We start from the raw sequence: 23580 nt of genomic DNA, 5'->3' as shown, positions 1-23580 counted from the left end.
AGAGAGAGAGAGAGAGAGAGAGAGAGTGTGTGTGTGTGTGTGTGTGTGTGTGTGTGTGTGTGTGTTTCCTGACACAGTCAGTATGCCAATCTTTATTTCAGAACTTCCCTTTCTTGTTCATTGTGGTCATCGCTTTTTTTTTCCGGTAAAGGGGCTTCACCGTTTGCAAGGACGAGTGCGGAGATCCAGGTCACTAAGGAATTCATACTCACTAACAGAAGAATCTGCATCTCTCTATACATGACGGTTGAAAGGTTCAGAAAGTCCTTGTAAAAGCACTGGGTTTACAACCACTGGAAGTGATTAGGTGTTCATCAGGCTTTTTATGGCGTTGAGATCATCAGCAGAGACGAAAGCAATACTACATTTCTACCCGGGGGTAAGATATCAAATCCACCTGGATCATTTCTAGAGATTTAGATGCAGGGCGATGACTGGGTTCATTTGTCGTGGTTTTGTCAAGAAATGAAAAGCTGTGGAGCCGAGGACCGAACACGATAATCAGCGAAGAAGTCAAGCCTAATATGAACAATACGAGTAGCGAAAGAACACCATCCAAGGTGAAGGGCGGGAATCTGAGGCTGTGTTGGATATCGGTGCTGCCACATTTACTCCATTTGCCATGTTCCCGCAAGGAGGAACGACGGTAGCAGATCTGGAATCTGCCGGAAACCAGAGGCAGAAGGCATCTTAGAGTTAAGTACTTGCGGAGGAGTGTGATGTTCCAGCTCATCAGATCCTCAACTGCAACTCCTGCCTGTTACCGTATTCCTTCCCCTATGTCTTACCATATAACTCCTATTGCATCATCTGGCCTCCTACAGCTCTTCTCTCCTAAGTCCTTTCTTCCAAGTGCATCACTTAGCCTCTTTCCAACCCTCTCACATGTGTCCTACATCTCTCAAGGAATTGATTGATCAATCTGCTGTAATTAATTAAGCATGGAAATTTAGAGTGTCAAGATCCTGAGTGATATGCAGTGAAATCTGCAGTGCAGAACAAACTCTCAGGCTGTCAACAGTGATCTGCTATTGGTATATATGATTTTCATCGGGTATATGTAGGGAATATTCATTCGGTAACCAGGGAACTTAATGCTCTTCTTATAACTTCACAGAGCAGCTGCTAGTAATAAGTATTTTGCTTCAAGATTATTGTTTGGTGCTCCACTGAGAGAAGAGGGAGGCAGCTGGCTATAGATATACTGTCTAGCATGAACTGTTTCTCGGATGTCTCCTGTAGTCTATACTTTCTCCCGATTGAAATGATGAGGCAATGAAAATTTAGCATATTACACCGAGAGAGAGATAATTGGTAACTTGAGAAAGAAAAATTTAAGGTAATTCAACAATGAACATAATATCAAACCGCTATACTACCAAGAACTTCTGTGCCTGGATGGCGTCACTTCACGTTTTCGAGAAATGATGAACTACTATGTCACATAGAGATCATATTCTGAAAACAACCATTATGCCTCTATTCATGAGCATGATTTCTACAAAATGACATATTCCGCTACAAGAGAGAACTATGGATTACTACTTTATGACATTGAAATCTCCAAATCCGAATGACTATAGCAGCAAAGTTTACCTCTTATAAATTCCTCGTTCTGGAAATAGCATATACTTCGGTAACGCACTCAAAACTGGCTAACCCTAATGAAAGTTGTGAAAAGAATATGAATATCAAAGTATACTCCCAGGATCCTCGCGGTCTCCGTACAGTAGAGTGTCAGAGTTATCAAATCACAAGACGTGAAGCGGAACAAAGCAACGACTGGCGCAGACGGCTCAGGAATGGTGGTATGTGGTGAGGTGTAAGGAGCCAGAGCATGAGCTGCCTGACAGTGGGTATACATAAGCCTTGCTGACTGATTTCTGGAAACCGTTCCCGTGTGATTCCATCTTTCGGCTCCATTAACACCTTGCTGGGCATATCCCTAGATCTTTTTCGACAGTAAATGGTAAGACTTATCCCTCGATCTTTTTCGACAATATATGGTAACTGATGTATCATTATTTTACTTTATATCTACTCAATCGACTTTCTTTGCAATCATCATTGCAATGAAACCTATTAACAAAACGGGTTTGGAGGACACCATTAAGATCTTCCTATCATAGACAAAACTGATATTTTCTACTTGCGATTTGATAGATAAGGTACAAGTAGCCACGTAGGACATGGTAATAGGTAGTGCTGGATGGTAATACAAGGAGAGCCTCGGTAGGACACAGTAACGAGGAAGACGGTGCAAGGTGAAGGACCTGAGAATGGTAACATGACGTCACAAGAGGAAGGTGCAAAAATGATAATGTGGCGATATAAAAGGATAATCTAATATAATTTTACAACGGAATGGTAATTATCACTATGGATTTAGTGAGGATAGTAGGATAAGCTTAGACTCAGTAGAGATGATAGCGACAATGAAAGAGGAAGAGTACGTGTGAAAGGCATACAACGAACCGTGGACCCATGTCTAAGTTGTTTGCTTTGAACTTAGATTTACATTATATAAAGCAATGAGGTAAAGAAGAGGAAATCATGGAATATAACGAGAGGGAAATTCTACTAAATTATTTTTTGTACTCTCCCACCTACTGCTGCACTTCGGTGTAATCGTAGTGACTGGGATATGAGAACTGAATATGACTTTTTTCACGTGCAATGATGGCATATTTGGTTAACGGTGTTTTGAAGGCATTTATTGCCTTCGCATTCACAGCGTTTGAGAGGAGAGGAACTTATTCCATTGTTCGATGCATCTATTTGCGAAGAACCTTTTTGCCACATCAGTATTACATCTATCAGTTTTAAGGGTACGGTATTTTTTTGTATCTAAAAATTATATCCGTGATTTATGTCATTAAATTCATCTAAAGTTTGAAAAATTGATTAGGTCACCTTGCAGTCTAAATATCTTCAAATTATGATGAAAACTCGAAGCGTTGCTGAAAATATCAAAGTCAGATCTTGGACATACGGCAAAGTTCGTGCCTATAAAGCAGTATTTCTATTGAATGACAATTTTGCTGTTGATGGTGAGGGAATAAGTCTGGAGCGGCAAACACGCTTGATGGGAACGGTGGTGACATTGGCTGGCTGAAGGGATGGAGGAGCGGTGGGTGCGTCAGGCGTTAGGGCAGCGTCATTGAGGACTCTGTACTGTACTGCTGTGAGGGGCCAAGCTACGGTATGGAGGGAGGAGTGGGAGTTGTGTTGGTCATGTTGATACCACCCGGTGTGACGGTGAGCTGGGGGAAAGGACGGTGATCGATTAGGCGGAACTACAGCGATACACATCCTTTCTCAAGTTCGCACCAAAGACTGTCTCTGATTACACCATTGACAAAATCTGCCGATGAGGATTCTTCATTAACCCTTAGAGGTCCAGTAGCTACATGACCAAGCACAGTACAAGAACGAGTCCAATGTCAGACAGAAACACTTGAAAAGTTAAAAAATAAAAGAACGAATATGACCAGCGACGGATTAGTGAACATCTTATACTACTATACAGAAGTGTGGACATCAGGTGGCGATCAAGGGAGAAAGAGGCAGGTCGCAGGTGAGCAAAACTTGGGTAGATCTTCGGGGGCGGTGCGGGCGAAGCGAAGGGGGCGGGTCGAGCAGCGTACTCCAGTCGGCTGTGGGAACCAGCTCTCTTCCCACAGTTCCATGGCAGCTGCCCGCTCGGCCAGTCGTGTGTTACGGTTCCTCTTGCAGCCAACACTAGGCCGAGTCCGTCCGTGGTCCAGTGCCTCACTGCTCCTTGACAGGTTACTCGTGTGACCTGACCTTGAGAGAGCGCTGGTTGGAACCCTTCGAAAAGCCTCCAAGCGGTGGATACTCAACAGAAGATTATGAAAATTAACTATGGAAAATCGTATTAGACTCAGCTTTGGTACCAGGATGTGCTGAGGTTGAAACATGTAGTATGTGAAGGACAATATGTGAATACAAGATGACCTGGTGCAGGGCAAGACCACAGTAAACACCCAGCAGTGAGGCTGCGCCAAATGATAGCGATAACTCATCAAACGTCCCAGTTATCTGAGTGACGTAGTGAAGGATCTGTACGGCTAGTAACTCGCTGGTTAGCGAAACAACTCGTTGTATTCGACGAAATTTTTTTTGGAAATATTGTTTTTTATCTGTGAGGAGCAGCCCAAAATGAAAATGAAATCCCTTCCTTTGATATTTTGTGGTGTCCGTTCTAACACTCTAAGATTAAAACTATAGTCATCTCTTCTTGTGAGGATGATATTTACTGTGAAACCTGTATCCCAGTTTTTCAAGTATGCTGTATTCAATTGCCCTAACCTGAGCTCACAAAATAAGTGCGTAAAAAAAAAATGTAGTCCTCATCAGATAATAACACTGCAAATCATGTGGTTATTCAAAACAAAAATCTTGGTTCTAAGGACAAAATTTTGATATTTTACCGTTACACTTACAACCTAACTAAGTCTTTATTGTATGGAATTAATGAATTGTGAGCAAGTTTCATATCTAAAAAAATCAATTCCAGGATATCTGCTAGGCTTCAGTAAAAACATTCTAACTCTGAACTTCAGTGTCAGTTCACATTCACCTGTTAAAAAACACACTTCGAGAAGAAACACAAAATATACAAATGCAACAATCGTCACCTGAATCGTCACCTGTGCTCTCACGCTTCTACAAAAGTTACACAAGGTAAGGACCTTTAGAAACCTCTAGTGAGTATATATGATTCTACAGCAATAAAGTAGTTAAGTAGTTGTTGACAACCTTGTCACACAAGAATCTCTTGTGAAATCATTATCAATAGTAGCCTTCTACCACATATTTATAAAAAAAGAATACTTGTTGGTAAAAATTATTCAAAATGCAAAGGACTGTTATTTTCACCAACGAAATATGATTTTAGTCTGCTGTAAAAGAAACTAGTGTTGACTGAAATCTCGATAACCGATAAGGAATAACAATAGAAATGATAAGAGACGTACTTTGATAATGACGAGGAGTCAAAGTTAATGATACACACCCACTAGTGAAGGCCTACTTACAGAGAACCTAAACTGGGGGCGGATAAAACATATGGCCACTAGTAGTCTGTTTTTGAGAACCCAGTAGCTGACTGCTTGTCATCACCCACCCTGTAGGACCCAGCATCTGGCCACTGCTCACCTCACATCCAGGAAGAAGTAGCATCTGGTCAATATGTTCACCTCTCACCTTGGAGAAGCCAGCAAATGGCCACTGGTCACCTCCCACCGTGGAGGACCCAGCACCTGGCCACTAATCACCTCCCACCCTGCAGGACCTAACACCTGGCCACTGGTCACCTCCCACCCTGCAGGACCTAACACCTGGCCACTGGTTACCTCCCACCTTGGAGGACCCAGCACCTGGCCACTAGTCACCTTCCACTGCGGACGACCCAGCACCTAGCCACTGGTCACCTTGCACTCTGGAAGACCCAGCACCTGGTCACTGGTCACCTCCCACCAAGGAGGACCCAGCACTTGGCCACTGGTCCTACCTTCGAAGACCCAGCAGCACCTGGATATTGCATACCTTTCAGTCTAAGGGACAGCTAAGCTAGACATGGAGAGGCACGGAGCACATCTGTAGTAAACTCTACGGAGATTTTCCTCTCCTTTTTTTCCTGTCTCACACAGCTACATCCCTGAAGACCTGTCTGTCTTTTATCTATTTCTAGATTGCTTTATAGACATGAAATCTTACGTTGTTCATTTCTTACATTCTTTTTCAGAATAAGCAGTAGCGTTCAACATCCGGGAGATGATACATGAAAAAATAGCTGGAACTCCATCGAGATGAGTTGTAGATGACGATGATTAATGCAATAGTGTTCATTTCTAAACTGCTCAGTTATAATGATACAAAGTACGAAGACCATTAAAACCGCTGATAGTTTCGTTTTTCATGATCAAGTGATCATTAGGTATCGCTTACTTCCAGGTCTCCCTTTTACCTTTATCTTTCAGAGGCCATTCCAGAAACGTTTCTAATCATAATCAACCAAACACGTAAATCATGATAAAGTCACTGTTGATCTTATCATGGCAAACAAAAAATATTTCCACCAATTCTAGTCAGTGATAATAAGACGTCACTCTCCTCATTCTTTCCGAAGTGATGATGAAAATACCGAACACCTTCGTGTGACGGTAAACTAAAACATGTTATGACGTTACTTCCCATGAAGTGGGATATCGGCTGTCTTGATTGACAGCACACTGTTTGAGAGTGTGCGTAAGTAACAGTCATTATGGCCATTCCCTAAATACATTCGCCATTCATAACATGAAAATTACCGACGTAGAAGACAAAGACCTAAGTAAACAGGATTTAGAGGTCTCTCTCTGAGATTTACTGGCACACGATGGGATAAATGAAATATATCTATGGCCTAGGAATACAGATGCTTATGTCTCGGGTAGAAGGCAGAAAAAGAGGGGAACCTATAAGAAAAAAGTACACTGTAGCATATTTGGTTGCTACTCGTAGATAAATATTAACATGCATATGTCTATCTAAAAGGGAGAGTTGGAAAGCTATGTGCTAATTCACCCATCTTCCCCCGTGAGGATTGCGTCCGCTCGCCAACTTTTCGGGCTATGATGAACCATAGACAGCCGTACTTACTGACAAAGTGGCAGCCAAGTGGAGAACGTAACCTCAGTAGTTTATGTTTACCAAAATACCACAATATACTTGAAGCGTATTACTGTACGCATGACATCTAGAGACTGAGTGTGAACGAATGTGGTTTCTTTTTTTTTTTTTTTGTCTGTTTTCCTGGCACTACTTCGCTGACGCATGGGGTGGTGATGCTGTTTCCTGTGGAGCGGGTTGGCGCCGAGAATGGATGAAGGCAAGCGAGTATGAAATGTACATGGGTATATAAGTATATGGCTATATATATATATATATATATATATATATATATATATATATATATATATATATATATATATATATATATATATATACACATATATATATATATATATATATATATATATATATATATATATATATATATATATATATATATATATATATATATATATATACGTATACGTGTATATGTTTGTATATGTAAGTATATTTACGTGTATGAGCGTGTATGTATATATGTGTGTACACAAGTGGATGGGTAATTCTTCGTCTGTTTCCTGGTACTACTTCGCTGACGTAAGAAACGGCGATCAAGTATAACAAAACGTGTGTGTGTGTGTATGTGTGCGTGTGTGTGTATAAGAGAAAGGGCAATAGGGGTATAGACCTCTCTCCCTGTAACACACGCCTAGTAATCACCCATACACACACACATATAATCATTACTTGGCAAATACCAGGGCAGGTCGCTCAACCACAGGTGGTCTCCGTGGTCATTAATTTCACCCTCGTTTATAACATGCAACTGTTTGTCTATTTTGGATTTACAAGCCTGTGGGACTGTTTATGAGTGCCGCCGATCCCCACGCGCTCCCTGAGGAGAGGGAGAGAGATGGGAAAGTTTCAACGAGAGGGAGGAAGCCAGCAGGAGGTGATAAGAGGAGAATTAGCGTGATGGATGGAGGGTAGGGTGATGGAAGTTGAACTAGTAGGTCAGGGAAATGATAAGAGGACAGAGGAGCGGAGATTGGACGGAAGAGGAATAGAAAGAAGGAAAGATGCAGAGTAAGACCGGAAGGAAGGGGTTTAGAGAAAGGTGGATGGGATAGAGAAGGGAAAGGAGTGTTGACTATGAGGAGGCAAGATATCTCAAGTTCAGAGACGCATTAGAGTATGCATGAGCAAGCCTGAAAACAAGCCCTGGCTGGCCTTTTCCTGACTGTGCACCGCCAGCATCCGTGATAAACGTAGTCAAAAACCTCTACCAAGCTTTAGGAAAACCAAGAGATGAATGGAACAAGCAACAGAATATGAAGCTAAAAAACTATTACGTGGGTACTATCTCTGCATTTTGACACAATTTCTCGTTCTTTTATAGTATTCAAGCATTTGATATACCACAATATGTCCCTTCTCATTGGTAATTTTAATATTAGATACAGATAGATAGGAAGAAAGTTTCTCTTCAAGTCATTTGTAAGTGTTTGCTATAACAGTGGGTGTCATCAACACAACACTACCACATTGTTCCTTGGATCTGAGAAACAAAAAAGGCAAAAATTTCATCAGAAACGGAAACTCGTTTTCTTTTCATCTCTGCTCTGCTCCTAAGACCGACCCAAGCGTGATAGCATTGCCTTAGATATGTCACCAATGACAGGACATCTCTTGACACACTGTCCTCTATTTCAGGGATACGACATACAAGAAATGAAAATTCCTGGTTAAAGGTTATGTCACGTGGAATGATATAACACAGAGGCAGAGTCATGAATTGAGAAACTTATTAAAAGATCATCCAACGAACTGTAAAGTACGATGAATGTGGCGTAACTTGGTATGAATGTACCGAGTCTTATTATGTGCCGTTGGGGTGGAGATGGATAGATGGCACTGATATTGCGAGACAGTGATTCTGCAGTCTGGCGTGTTTTTGTAAGAATTACAGTTAACTTTGGCTTATTGTCTCTTGAGTGTGAGACGGAAGATTAATCAAACAGCATGGTCCCTCATCACAGTTACAAGGACACGCAAAAATTCATATCTCACCCTGAACCATTGTTTTTGTTCTTTTCAACGTGTGAACGAAAGAATCAAATCTAATCTTATTAGAAAATGGAGACCTTGTTGATGGACAAAGATTAGATAGCACGAACTTAAGAGTCAAGATGTCCAGGGAATACCTCGAATACAACCGTATTCGCTCACTTGTTACCCACAAGTCAGTGGACAGGTGGAGTTGAGCCGTTCCAGCACATCACACCATTCCAGCACATCACACCATTCCAGCACATCACACCTCCTGGACGAGGCTTTGTCTCTCTGATTAGTAAAGTGTCCAGGAAACATTTGGCCCTACGGAGACGTTGCTCCATTAACCGAGATGATGTGTCGTGAAGAATCGACCAATATCACGGATCACCAGACATCACGACTAGCGCCTGTAGGAACACACTAGAATGTACGCATCAGTCATTACACAACAGCTGTGACCGCCTGACCTACTACTAATGGTGTACAAACACGCTCACTCAGGGTGTGAGTTGCTCCTCTCGTGGTCTCGATCCTTGTGCTGGCCAAGGCTTTACCCTGTACTGAGGATCATCGTACAATTGTGAAAGGATAAAGTCAAATGGACTAATATCTTTGATTAGGTGTAGACTTATCCCTGCCTTCACAACTGTATATATGCTTTCAGAGATTATGACGGGAGTCAAGGCATTATCTTTTAAACTAGATACGAACAACGAACATATTCATCAAAACAACTTTAGATGGTCGCAAAAGAAAATGTGTTACGTTTACAGTAGACAGCAGTTGTTTCATCTTTTATTTGGCTTTGTTGTTGATAAGGAAAGCAGTCCCGATATGTGTTTATGAAAAGGTTTGTCCAGTTGTTTACTAAGGCAGATGACGAAAGTTTCAAATGTGGCCTTCCTTATAATATATGTCATTACCCTAGATACGCTAAATATGTACGTGTAATAACGGTGTCATTGCCCTAAATACTCTAAATATGTACATGTAATTACCATGTCATTACCCTAAATACCCTAATCATCTACGTGTAAACCTTGCACATCAAACTGTTCGAGAAAGGCACCATCATCCTCTCGTGGTTTTACACATGGAAGTTACTCCCGCTGTACAAGTGAGCATGACACAGTGAGACACAGCTACCATTGATCTGTGACATTCAAATAATAATCATAACAGCTATGACAGAAATCCCTTCCATGAGAGCAAAGGTAAAGTTCACTCAGCTGCACTGAAAATAGCCCAGCAAGGTGTAGTTGCTCGCTTATTTGGTATGATGCATGGAGAGAGTGTTCCTATACTCGCCACCTAAAGCTCCTTTTCAGAACGATACAAATGATGCTGAGTGGCATCAGTGAAGGGTTAGATCTCTTGATAAATGTTCGCTGTGCAATCTTAGTTGAGAATCCCATCATAATGTACCTTGTCGAACTATTTTGGAAAGGCAACGAAAGTCCTGTGAAGAACATATTTTTTTTTTTTTTGTTGAGAAAAAAGAAGATTGCTGTTTTGTAGTTTGTCTACTGTTTGTTAATTATGTAGATGATAGGGACGCTACTGTAATTAGCTACTTTTTTTATGCCACTGACTTGCGTCAGATTTCAGTTACGCCCACTGCAACCATAGGCAAGGACCCACAGCCCATTGTTTCAGGGAAGGTGTGCACCGTGTTCTCATTTTCATAATACACGACGTTCACACAGGTTTACTTAAGCGTATTCATACTCGTGTTCGCACACCTTCTCATACACACTTGAATATGCTGACTTTATGAACGGCTTTACGTACACTTTCACTTTCATTCTCGCTCTATTCGATATTCATCACCGACTGGGAACTCAAGATAAATATCAACTACTTTAGGAAATAACTATTGTTCTAAGCTTAACGAAGTAAGGAAACATCAATTAGCATTAGGATAATTTGCAAATAATTCATTCCAGCCTTCAAGAGAATAGAAATGAAAGATTAACAGAGACTTTGATTATACTGATAAAGTGAAGAATACATAAAGAGATGTGAGAATCAAAGTACAAGAATGATCTAGATTTGAGTACAGATGCCTTTGCATAACAGGAGTAAACTTTATCACAAAACCTCAGAACTGGGCGACTAATACGTATGATATTACTTCTATCTTCGTCAGGTATTAAAAAACAGGAATGATAAACCTGACTGTGGTTCATCTATGAGCAGCTAAGGATTGAGAGGATAAGTTCGAATCCTGATTTGGGCAATTGGTCCCCAGTTCACCCAGCTGTTCGTCCACCCTTAGGGGTTAGTCGACAAAGTGAATACCTAGCTTAAGCTATGGTATATTCATGTACAACGTTAATGATACGGCCTCAATCAAGGCCTCAGTTGCCCGTGCCGTCTCAGCTAAGATAACGAAAAAAAACAACATCAAGACCTCTCGCTAACCTTACTTTCACACTCGCCGATCCACCGCTTTCGAACGACTGCAAAATCTCCAGCCTCCCTCGGTTAACCTGCTCTCCCACCGTGACCTTCTAACTTCTTGGTGCAACGCATTAGGAGGGGAGGGGGGGGGGGGGGGGGTTGAGATTCATGACATTTGACTTTCATTTCCCTCCCGTTTGCCATTATTGTTAGACTCAGCCGTTGTGATGGAGGAGAGGCAGGGTAACCCTGCACGCACACTAGGCGTGAGCACCGCGGCAGAAAACCTGTCAGGTCCAGTTGTGGCTTTGCGCAGTCCACCTACTGTCTGCCGCACTTTATATCACAGAAATTATACAAGGCTCATAGGCAACGGGAGAGCCTGGTACCTACCGTTTATCTCTGGGATCCTCCTTCCTAACAGTTTTCCCTTTATGGTACAAGTAATTACATTAACGTCCAGAACAACAGTTTGGTAATCTATCTACGATTAGAATGGAAAGGAAAATCTCCTGGGATCTAGGTTTTAACTGTAGGGAGTCTTGCACACGTCGGATTTATCATACTTGTCCTTTCAGCTCTTGTGAGTTAATCTTTAATTCTTACTCTAGCACGTGTTGTGTTATTGCCAGACACTCCTATCAATTCTTGTGGAAAAAGATGAATGTTGTTGGATTTCTTTATTCACAAGTATTTTTTTTTTCTTTTGTCATCATCCCGATGGAGCTGGTGGGCTAATCCTTCCATTTCAATTAGGATCATCAAGAGAATTACACAGGTGTCTTCAGTGGTCTAACAGATCACAAGGTTGACCTTTACTTATCTCTGTCTGCTGTTCCAACATCATATCCAACAGCCAGCTTCTACGCTCATGACTTCAGCTGAATTCTTGTAGAGATGGTCCGTTCCAGTTTATAAGCGAAATATGGGACACATTTGTCGAAACCTGAACGAAGATTGAGAAACAAACTACAAGAAGTACAGGCCCATCCTATTTTATCAGCTGCTTACACAACCTTCAGGTGTCAAAATGGTAGTCGAAACATAAACGGTGAACTAAATGGTTCTGCTGTTAAGTCATATTCTTCCTTGAGATATGATAACTAAGTTTGAAACATCTGTCGTCATAATATATATATAATAGATAGATAGATAGACTGGAGATTGTACGTAAAATTGCAGGACATCATCAATGTTAAGCTTTCTTAAATCTACCAAAATAATATCAAACAAACAACGACACAGCTCAAAACAGAACTCTGCTTTAATGACTCACCTGCAGGCACTTGTTGAAGTTACCTGGAGGTATAGCAACCCTTCCTATGTGGATTTCCCATAGGTAACAAAACGTATTTAAAAATCAAATAAAAGAAATTAATGAAGCAGAGTGATGAATGGATGCTATGTCAAAACGTAAACCAAAACGGAATGCGGTTATACAAAATCCACCTTTCGACCTTTTCCTTTATCTTGCAGTTAATAAATCATGTAGGCGAGATCATGATAGCTTATCTCTTAAGATGAATCAGTTATACGGAAATGAAATGCATTTACACAGCCAAGACTGGCATTAAAGATGCGTATGAATATCAGAATGGTGTGAATGAATAGCCCATTAGAGACGCGAATTATAATGTAAAGAATAATCTACTTTAACGTTTAAATATTTGGCAGCATTCAAGTGATGATAGCTAATGATAACTAGCGTGCATTAACATGTGAACATCACGAATCAGAAACATGAGAGGAGATGGAATATTGGACTTCGAGTGCAGTTCCGTTTCCATAAGTTCTGAGCTTCTTTTCCACATCTAGTGGCATCCTTATCTTCTTGTCCTGACTTAATGTAGCTCAAGAATTAGGCTAAACCTTCAGTACTCGTACGAGATAATGATACCAACATTTGCTACTGAGTACTTTTGAGACCTTTACAAACTTTATAGCACAGAGACTTTGATTCGTTATACTGTACTATCATAACGAATATGAATGCTTCATCCCCCTCTATCCTGAATCACCAGTTACCATATACCATGGATAACATGCCAATACACTACTTCCATACTACTACCTGTTCCCTGTAGCCCTTCCCATCAGTATTGTTCAAGGCCTTACAACTAACGGTCCTACTCACCTCTCACTGCGAGCTTCCTGACGTGGCACTTGCTCGGCACTGGGTTTCTGAGGGAAAGAGAAAAAAAGAATGGCTATAAACCTTTATACTCCATCTTGAGAAACATTTATAACTTACATATAGTATTACTGTGTGTTTTATATCAAATTATGTGCTGTAGTAGACTGTGTTTTATATGCTTTCATAAATATTGACAATGTGGTGTTTGATGACGATGCAGTTGGGTATCTCGCTTGATCAACTGTTACTTACAACATCCTCTCCTTCGTCAGTCTTGTTATAATCACTGTCAGTTTAACCTTGAGACTTCCTTAAGAGCTCAATGCCCAGTCACCCTTACTAACGGTTTCATATCTGTTACAGTAACATTGCAGCACTTGTGTGTGATACACTCCTGTGTACTTCCCTACCCGCACATGCAGCATCTACTACGCACGGCTGGTGTGTCTCATCCCTTCCTCACATACTTTCCGCAGACGTCCGTTTAGTCCCCAATTCCCACCGGAGAGGTATATATTCTTCCCTGCACCGATGATTTGTAGCGACGGGAACAAGGGACACGAAAAAAAAAAATCTTTATGAAGACAACGAGATGAGCTCCTCAGGTCGGGGGAACTTTTTATGATCTTGGGGGTTTAGGAGGCGGCTTGTTGAAGCCACATGCACCAGCCCGTCTTAAGCCTTCACCTCACACAATGCCTCAGACTTCTTGATAACCTCTGTTGTTGTAGTGGCAGAGACATTTACCTAGGAACCTGCAGCAGTGATACCGGCAGATACATTTACCTAGGAACCTGCAGCAGTTGGTACCGGCAGATACATTTACCTAGGGACCTGCAGTAGTGGAACTTTCTCTTACTTTGTTATGTGTAGCGATATGTAATCATACATACGTATGGTCATACTCAAGGCTTCACTCCTTCCCAGGTGAACCTGAGCTTGCAAGCTAGGGAAGTGGGTGTTCGTGAATACACTGAAGATTAATGTTACTTAAGGAGTGTTGATGGAGCTCTACATTTTGGTGTAACAAAAGGAACACATATCAGCTTTTATAGCTATTCTTTTTTATCATACACTGATCCGCTCTTGACGACTTTACGCAACATGCAGTAAATCTCTTTTTTCCAGGATGACTGTACACATCTTAAGTTTGAGTGCAAGGGATCATAAGATCCTCCGATGGTTGCGAAGGTTCACGTCTCGCGACACAGAAATCATGCAAAATGGCATGGACAGACCACACGAGGAATATGTGAAATTCCCTTATCCTGATGTCTTTAACATTTGTTTTATAACCTCACATTAAATAGTGATAATAATAATGATGATAATAATAATAACTAATAATAATAATAAATGATAACAATAATAATAAAAAGAGACGGCTTAATCAGTTACTTGCAAATCAAGACTTATACTATAATCGACAAGGAAAATACATACATCATAATCCATACAATAAAATAAGAGACGTTAAATCCCTGGAGACCAAAATTATTCATGTACAAATCACTGATGACGTAGCGATTTACAGAATCCCATGTGGATCCATGCAAATGTGGTGTCAAACTGCAACTCGGGGACGAGGGATCCCAAAAGGCGGGAGGTGACGGTGACACGATTTGTGTACTACTTTCATTTCGAACTATCGAATAAGGTCCAGGTGATTGCTGGAGTGAACTGTGTGCTTCATTGTGTTGAGCGTCTCTTAAGAGATCTTTTATGCTAGTAGCGACTGAGTGAGGTAAAAGTGAGTGAGTATATGAAGGATGAGAATTGTGGTAATGTTTTTTTGACTAGCTAAAAGGAGTTCAAGCGCCCTGAGTTGACGAAGGATGTACAGACAATAGCAGAAGATTTACCATAGTTTACCAATGCGTCCGTTCCAGCTTAGTTTACACTCCAGCTTGAAGGCAGTTAGGTCTCTGTGTAGACAATAGAGGAGAGGGTACACGTCTCGAAGAAAAGCTGATGTGCATGACTGGAGTCCAGTTCTGGGGGCTCTTGAGGGAGTTCTGGACGGCGATGTTGTTGGGATAGCATTTTTTCTACGCTAATAACAAAGGTCGAGTAGTAGGTTTACTTCCAGAGAGAGAGAGAGAGAAAGAGAGAGAGAGAGAATTACCTGACGTAATTACCTATTTATACATTAAGGGGTTACAAACTCGAAGTACTCAGTTTCTTGAACTTATACTTTTACTTTTATTACTTTTTTCGACTTTGATGTGTGGACACTGTTTCCTTTACCATTCTCCTAACGTGGAGGTCTGGTGCAGAGGTAGTGTTTACTCCTAAATCACTCTCACATCTGTCTCTCATCCGGATATCTGTTGCAACTTCTCACCCACCTGTTTTGTGATTATCCTATGCAGCGTTTTAGAGCCTAAACATATCAGCGAGACTGGTATGTGGTTCAGTGCAATTTTCCTACCTCCTTTCTTATGAATAGAAACAACATTTCGCTTTCTTCTACTCCCTTGATTGTAACTGATGGTACAACAGATCAAGTGATCTGTCAGCCGTGTCTGCACATTTCACAGCGGTTATGGAGGTATCATTAGCACCCTGAACCTTGATAGTCTGCTTACGTCTTTTCTTGTAATTCTGACTCATTCCAACACCTCGTTCTCAATCCCACTTAGACAGTACTGGGCAATAGCGTCTTCCACTGTGAAAATACTAGTAAAGTTGCCATTCAGTTACTCGCATATCTTTCCATCGACCATTGCAACTCTTCCCTCTGAATTTCTGCTCTGAAACTGACAGGTTATTCTGAATGAGTTCGTGTCGTCAAGTTAACCGAGAATTGATTTTGAGGATTCAGCTTAGATTTACAGGGGACAATTGATTGATTCATCAGTCTATCTCTATTTTCTTTACGAGAGGTAGTGTATGCTTTGGTTTTCCATCTTTGTTTATATTTATCTTCTTCTTCCTCTTTTCTTTACTTTTCCATTTTCTTTCCTCCTTTTCTTCACCTTTCTCTATGTTTTTCTCCGAGATATTCATCTTCTTCTATTCATCTTCTATTCAAATTTCTTTCCTCCATTTGCTAATTCCTTCTTTCGCTTGATCATTATCTCATTTTATTTTCGTCTTTTCTTCCTTATTATCTTTGCCTTCTTTTGTACGCCATGTTCTCATGCACACTTTTTTTCCCCCTTTATCGTCTTCTCTCTCCTGCCTGCCGCCAGATGACACCAGGTCGTGTTAAGAGAGATTTACTACTCACTAAACATTTCTCAAGGCGATTTCGGCACTTATAATTGATGAGATGACATTCGCCACCTGATGGAACATAGATTCATACAAGAATAAATGAGATCCTGATGATAGTGAAATTTAATCTAGGCACGTGGATTGGCCCAGATGGAGTTAGCTGGCTAGTGATCGGGCATGAAAATTATAAATGATAGAAATTTGTATACGTAGATAAGAGAGATAAGACTTCTGAACGTAAAAGAGTTGGTAAACAAAGTCTGCAAGTGTTAAGGGAGGTCTGAGGGAGAAAAACTAGTGTGAAAGCGATAGAACAAGCCTGAAAATGATATATCATACAAGATAATATGAATATGTTGGCAATCGAAGAGGGCGACACACACACACACACCCACACACACACACTGTAAAACTTCCTCTATATGTCTGCTACATTAACTATGTAGATGTGCCTCTCAAGTGCTTGTCCAAAGAGTGGAAGTATCCAGCCACACATTAATCTTCAGCTCTTTTATGACTACTTAACTAGTTACCTTTATGACCTCCCAGTTCTGTGATATTTCATCTGTGTATTTTGCAGCCGAATATTTGCCTCAGTTCAATAAACCGTTCATTATTGCAATGGTTGTCACTATCATTATTATCTTTATTATCATTTCTATTATTATTGTTACTGTTATTATCATTATCATTATTATATTATTATCATCATTATCATTATTATTGTTATTATCATTATCATTATCATTGTTATTATCATTATTATCGTTATCACTACTACTACTAGTACTGCTATTATTATCATTACACACAATCACACACACACTCACAAATACACAAACTTAAGAGACGTGGCAACACGAGTGTAAAACTCTCTTCCCCTAATACACAAATTATAATCACAAATAATAATCAGACCATTCAAGTACATAAGTATCACTTAACCACCATCAAAATTCTATTGTCCCTGAACGAGCCAGTCGTTTTGTTACCCCTGCAAGCACCAGCCTCCACCACACGACCCTCCTCCACTTGTTGATCTCCACGACGAGCTTTTACCGATGGAATATAAATTCAATTAACGTTTGATAAATGCTCGATTATAGCCTTCGAGTGTTAGGTAATCGAGCATCGTCTCCTTTAAAATGTTATCGTTTTATGGACTACGGTGTCTGGTAGGTTAATTTGGCCTAGGCTTCGCACAGATATATTTAAAACCCTGCATTAAGACAGTAATAATCAAAGGCTACTTTTTATTACTAATCAGAGTCGTATGCGTCGTTGTCTCGCATGGAATTTCAAGTGAACATGATTAACAACAAAGTCCTTATCGTTTGTCGATCAGATCTGCATTGAAATTGCCCTGATTGTTACCCTTAGTGTCCGCGTGTGTTAGCTCTGTCATGCCGGCAGGTGATGCATGCAGCACGAAAGGTTTCGTAATTATGTCTGGAACATAAACAAATCATCTCGCGGTAGGAGGCATCTGGCCAGGTAATGGATGTCGTCACTCTTACGTTAAAATTTTAATTCAAAATTCTATTCACTTATGATGCAGAGAAGTACAGTCTTTGTAACAATATATTATATATATATATATATATATATATATATATTATATATATATATATATATATATATATATATATATATATATATATATATATATATATAATGAAACCACAACTCTATATCCACAATCGGGCCCCACAGGCCTATCCATGATTTTCCTTAGCTTCTTCACAATCCTCTGTTCATTTCAGTAACAGCACGTCAATGCTACATCGTTCCAATTCACTCTAACCCGTGCACACCTTGCACCCCCCTTTGCATGCTCAGGCCCCGATCACTCAAAGTACTATTTACCCCAAACTTCGAACTCCAATTTTGTCTCCCGCTTCTCCTTGTTCCCTCAACTTCTGACGCATATATCCTCTTTGTCAACCTGTCCTCATTCATTCTCTCTATATATCCAAAACAGTTCAGTTTACCCTTTCAGCTCATTCAACCATACTTTTTTACTACTACATCTCTCTCATATTTTTCTATTACATGCTCGATCAGTCTACCTCACACCACATGTTGTCCTTACATATCTCGTTTACGACACCGCCACCTCCCTCCGCACACCCCCACATCCAAATATAATTCTTGGGACTACTGTACCTGCAAACATACCCATTTTCGCACTCCAACATAAAAACCTCTATTCCACGCATTTTTCAATGCTCTCAAACCCTTCGCCCCCTCAGCCACCCTATGACTCACTTCCACTTCCGTGCTTCTATGTTCCGTATTGCCCATTCCCAGATATCCAAAATACTTCACTTCTTCCAACTTTTCTCCATTCAGACTCATTTTCTAACTAACCTGCCACTCTACCCTACTTAACGAATAAACTTGCTTATATTCACATGTACTCTCTGCTTCCTTCTTCCTGGAATCTGACATCAGTTCTGTGTCATCTGCAAACAACTGACTCACTTCCCAGGTCCTCTCATCCCCTTCAGACTGCATCTTCGCCCCTCTCCAAGACCTTTGCATTTACCTCTCTCACCACCCCATCTTTAAACATATACAGCCATGGTGACATCACACACACACGTGCCGCAGGCCAACCTTCACTTGGAACCACTCATTCCTCTCTCTCTTCCTACTCGTGCACACACCTTACACCCTTGATAAAAACTTCTCTATTGCTAGCAGCTTTCCTCTCAATATATATTCTTAAGATCTTCCCAAAGGCATCTCTTTTAACCTTAGCATATGCTTTCTCAAGATTCAAAAATCCTGCATACAAATCCTTCAGTCTCTCTAAGTGTTTCTCACACATATTCTTTAAAGCAAACACCTGATTCACAATTCCTCCACACTTTTGAAAGCACACTATTCCTCTCCGGTCTGATACTTTGTACATACCTTCACCCTCTCAATCACCACTTTCCCAAACAGCTTACCAGTGTCGTTTGAACACTCGTTTTTATCCTTCTTGCCTTTATTCGGTGGAACTATGCATACATTACGCCAATCTTCAGGCACCTCATTATGAACCTTACATACACTGAAAATCATAAGTAACCCAAAACACACCTGCTTTCTTATGAAATTCAGTTGCAGTACCATCCAATCTAGATGCCTTGCCACATTTCAACTTATTTAAGGCTTTCATCATCGCCTATCTTCACCAAACCAATCTCCTTGACTCTTTCACCTAGCATACCACCAAAACCCAAGCACCCGACATCAGCCATCATCAAAAAACATTCAACAGTCCTTCAAAATACCCACTCTACCTTCTCAATTCATCATTGCTCCGTACCTCCTCCACATTTGCCTCTTCACTTACGTTCCCTTTTCTTCTTTATTTTTCGCATATATATATATATATATATATATATATATATATATATATATATATATATATATATATGCATATGCGTGAAAAATCTTTAATGAGGAGACCAAATCACCAACATATAAGGATGTGAAGGAGCAGGAAGGTCGGAAGTAAATGATAATATAGTGCTCATTAAGAGTGGAAAGTCATCTGCATCACTGCCAGACACGAGACCTTGAAAGGGGGCTTGGTCACAGGCGCCAGTAACTTCATAAACCTTAACCATTTGGACGAAAGAGCCTAGAGTAGTAGGCACCTCACCGACACTGTCGGGGGAATACAGAGCCACCACACTCGCATGTTATCACGCAGTTCGGACCACAGGAGCTAAAGAAGTAGAGGGTATGATATCAACGCGGAAACTTGGTCCGTGGTCGGCTGTATTTTTCACGTCATACGAGTCAGAAATATTTTTTCAGGTCGACAAAATGTACTGGAAATGAAAACGAAGTAAATTATGATGCAGAAGAAATAAAGGATAATCATAGAGAAGTGAAAGCCGGAAATAATCATGTCTTGGTAATCAGAGCGAAGCAAATATGAAATAAAAGCAATGACTTTACAACCTTAATAAGTATGACAATAAGGCGCTAAATTAAGAGCTACAATTAAGAAAACGGTTACACAACAAAAAAATATAAGACTAAAAACAGACGACCAGTCTTACCAGAATATTCTTCATATCAAATTATTATAAGCTTTATTTTTTCCTTTCTCTGACAAATGACTCTGAACACTGAAGGACTGGCTACACTGGTCCGCTGTTCACATGACTGGCTGAGTAAAGCTATCACGCTGTGCCAACAGCCAGCGGCTGAGTGGTATTGACAACTACCGTAGTTGATACCCAACGGACGTTGCCCTCATCTGAGGGAGAGCATTGTACCTTCACGTTACCAGTTACCTGTGGAACTCTTTATGATGCAAACATTTCGCAAGGGTTCAATTTACTTTGAGACAAGGGACGAAAGTCGTCTATGGAGTAAGGGTGCCGTTGGTTCGTGTCTCAAGAAGCTAAAAATTAGCAATGGCTGTTGAACAATCAAGAAGTCAAACTGCAATAATATCCATCACAACTGCTTTATCTTACTGCATCTGATGTTCATCACCTCCAATCTCTTCACCAAAGCCCTCACCATGACTGTCTCCCTACTCACACCTTCCCAACCCAAACGACCTACTTTTATCACCATATTATCAAACACATTCAACAAGCTTTCAAAACGTTCACTCATTCTCCTCCTGACCTCATCACTACCTGTTACCATTTTTCTATTTGTCCCTATCACTGATATTCTCCTGTGTTGTCTTATTTTTCTCACACTATTAATATCAGAAACATCTTATTCTCCATTAATACTCGTTCACCTTAACTCTCATTCGACCTCAACCTCTGCATCTCGCTCTTAACCTCATTCTTGTATACATCTAACATTTGCGTTCCTTCCCTATAAGTTCTCTCGTCTCTCATTCACCAACAACTTTACTATGTTATCCCAACACTCATTCCCCTTCTCACCTGCCTACCTCCCACCTTTCGCATGCCTGATGTTTCTCCCTCATATGCCAGCGCTGCTTCCCTAAATACCTCTCGTTCCTCATCCACTCCCCTAGCTTTTTTTACTCTCACCTTTTGCCATTCTACACACAATTTTTCTACACACAGTCTTTTCTCACTCATAAAGTTTTCTTTTAGGTAAAATTAAATTTTCGGTCGTGCACCCGTTTGGAAATTGGCGCTATTTTTCGATGGCTTTTGATGTATTTTGTACGATTCTGACCTGAGTTTCTCCTGCATATCACTACCTTTGGAGACCTCCTCCTCTCCCTTTATCCAATGACAATGGGTATCCTCAGTGGAGACAGGGGTTTTAGGTGGGATAAATCACAAAATGTAGCGATTTACGATGGAACAGAAAGTGAGAATCGTTCAAAAGATATCAAAACCATCGGGAAAACAATTTGAAATGAACAAAACTTAACATAAATCTAACCTAACCAGGGACTAACGTAATCTAAACACAAATGTGATTGCCTTAAACTCAGAAAATGAAGAGTTAGGGGGCTCGTCGTGGTGCTACCCTTTTTCCTTCTACAAGTCGCACTGGCAGCTCCGCCCACTCCTTAATGTCTCTCCACAAACGCTCGATATTCTGCCTGTGTATATTGGAGTTATGTGGATCAACAATATTCTAGGATTCGTTAATCACAAGGTAGTCGTCTCTGTGGTTCCTCAGGCTGTTTTAGGTTGCCTCACAATAGTTGTTACTGGCCGTATTTACTGCCCGACTACAGGAATCAGCGTACCAAGTGCATCGGAAGCCTATATGTACCAAGTCGACCCACTCCGACTCGAAAAAAACGGACCCGGCCGCGCAGGCCGACTTGTGTCGTCACGCGACCCTGAACACAGCTGATTCGAGACCTTAGCCGAGTGAGCACGTCTCTCCCATCAGTTTCCCACTGCCCTCATACACGGCCATGCTTCCCGACTCAGAAAAACATGCTACATACTTAGTTAGCCCTGTACCAGCACGTTTTCTTTGTGAAGATGTCAATGACGTGGCATATAGGCTCCACCCACATGCGCATGGATCGAGTTCGTATATATAGGCTTAGGTTGCATTTACAGTCAATAGGTTCTACAAGAGACATGACGTAATACTTCTTAGACTACTACTACGTACTTCCTCTTCCCAAAGTGCGATTCATCGATTCCCACAACCATACCTGGGCCTCCTACTGGCTGTTGGTGGTCACCGAATGGATACTGCGCCCGTAAACACTCGTAGTGGGAGACAGGTTCAGACGACGACTGCATGATGATCCCGAATCTTATGCAGCCAATGATCAACGAATAGAATCCGTTTCCACAGCTCCCGATGTGCGTCATCGACAAATTTTCCTCTAAAAATGTGACCTTTGATCATATTTTTTCTATTCCTTACTCCTTTGAATAATAATATGATTCTTCTGGTTACACTTCACACAGTTCACTTTCGTGGGTTGGACGCCGTGTTCACTTTCGCCGTGATTACCATGATACTTAAGAATTCTCACGATAGTTACGAAATAGTCAATGTCACAGCCGCTGTACAGGAACGACACGGTGGAACTGATTTCAGATTCAAGGGAGAGGCCGAGGAAGCCTATATCGAGCTGTGATTGGCTGATACAAATCCTACCTACCAATTAATGTCCAGAGAATAAATGCACAAGCACCAGACTTGTGAGCGTGTGTACTGCAGCCTAGCTACGGACATATGAACATAAAGGAGCTCAGACAGACGATCGTCATGTAATTTGCTAGGGAAGTAATCATTTCCAGGTGAAATGGCATAGAAGAAAAGGTTCTTCATATTGCCTAAACTACTGATTCCTGGACTAAAAATTCCAAAATTCGCTGGGTGTCCGAAGCGATAATAACACTCTTTTTTTCAAAAACTTTCTACAAATCTTCACCACCGCCTTCACAAGGCAATGATCAAACATGCCATCAGATGCTCATCTCAGCACTTCACATTCAAAAGTTTATCTTTGCACATCTATCATTTATTATGTAATACAGTAATGGCCAGTATATATATATATCATTTTTTTTTCTTTTTTTCTTAATTTTTTCATACTTATTCACTCTTTGGGTCCTTGTGAGCGAGGTAACGTTCAGAACCGATGGCTGAACCTTTGAGAAAAACAGATCCTCATATGGCTCTTTCCTCTATTCCTTCTTTTGGAAAATATCACAATTGTT

The 23580-nt window shown here is 40.8% G+C and overlaps 1 long non-coding RNA gene across 1 annotated transcript; it reads right to left on the bottom strand.

Annotated features, from left to right (window-relative positions):
- Positions 1–11754: 11754 nt before the first annotated feature.
- LOC139754893 (uncharacterized) lies at positions 11755–22925 on the bottom strand. The gene is made up of 3 exons (XR_011713965.1): positions 22560–22925; positions 13214–13260; positions 11755–12025 (listed from the first exon to the last, which is right to left on the bottom strand). It is a non-coding gene; the product is annotated as an uncharacterized lncRNA (long non-coding RNA).
- Between the last annotated feature and the right edge of the window lie 655 nt (positions 22926–23580).

The sequence above is a fragment of the Panulirus ornatus genome, chromosome 18, assembly GCF_036320965.1.
Source record: "Panulirus ornatus isolate Po-2019 chromosome 18, ASM3632096v1, whole genome shotgun sequence".
Classification (NCBI taxonomy): Eukaryota; Metazoa; Arthropoda; class Malacostraca; order Decapoda; family Palinuridae; genus Panulirus; species Panulirus ornatus.
The sequence above is the reverse complement of the archived record's forward strand: the minus strand, read 5'-3'. Positions and strand labels throughout refer to the sequence as shown.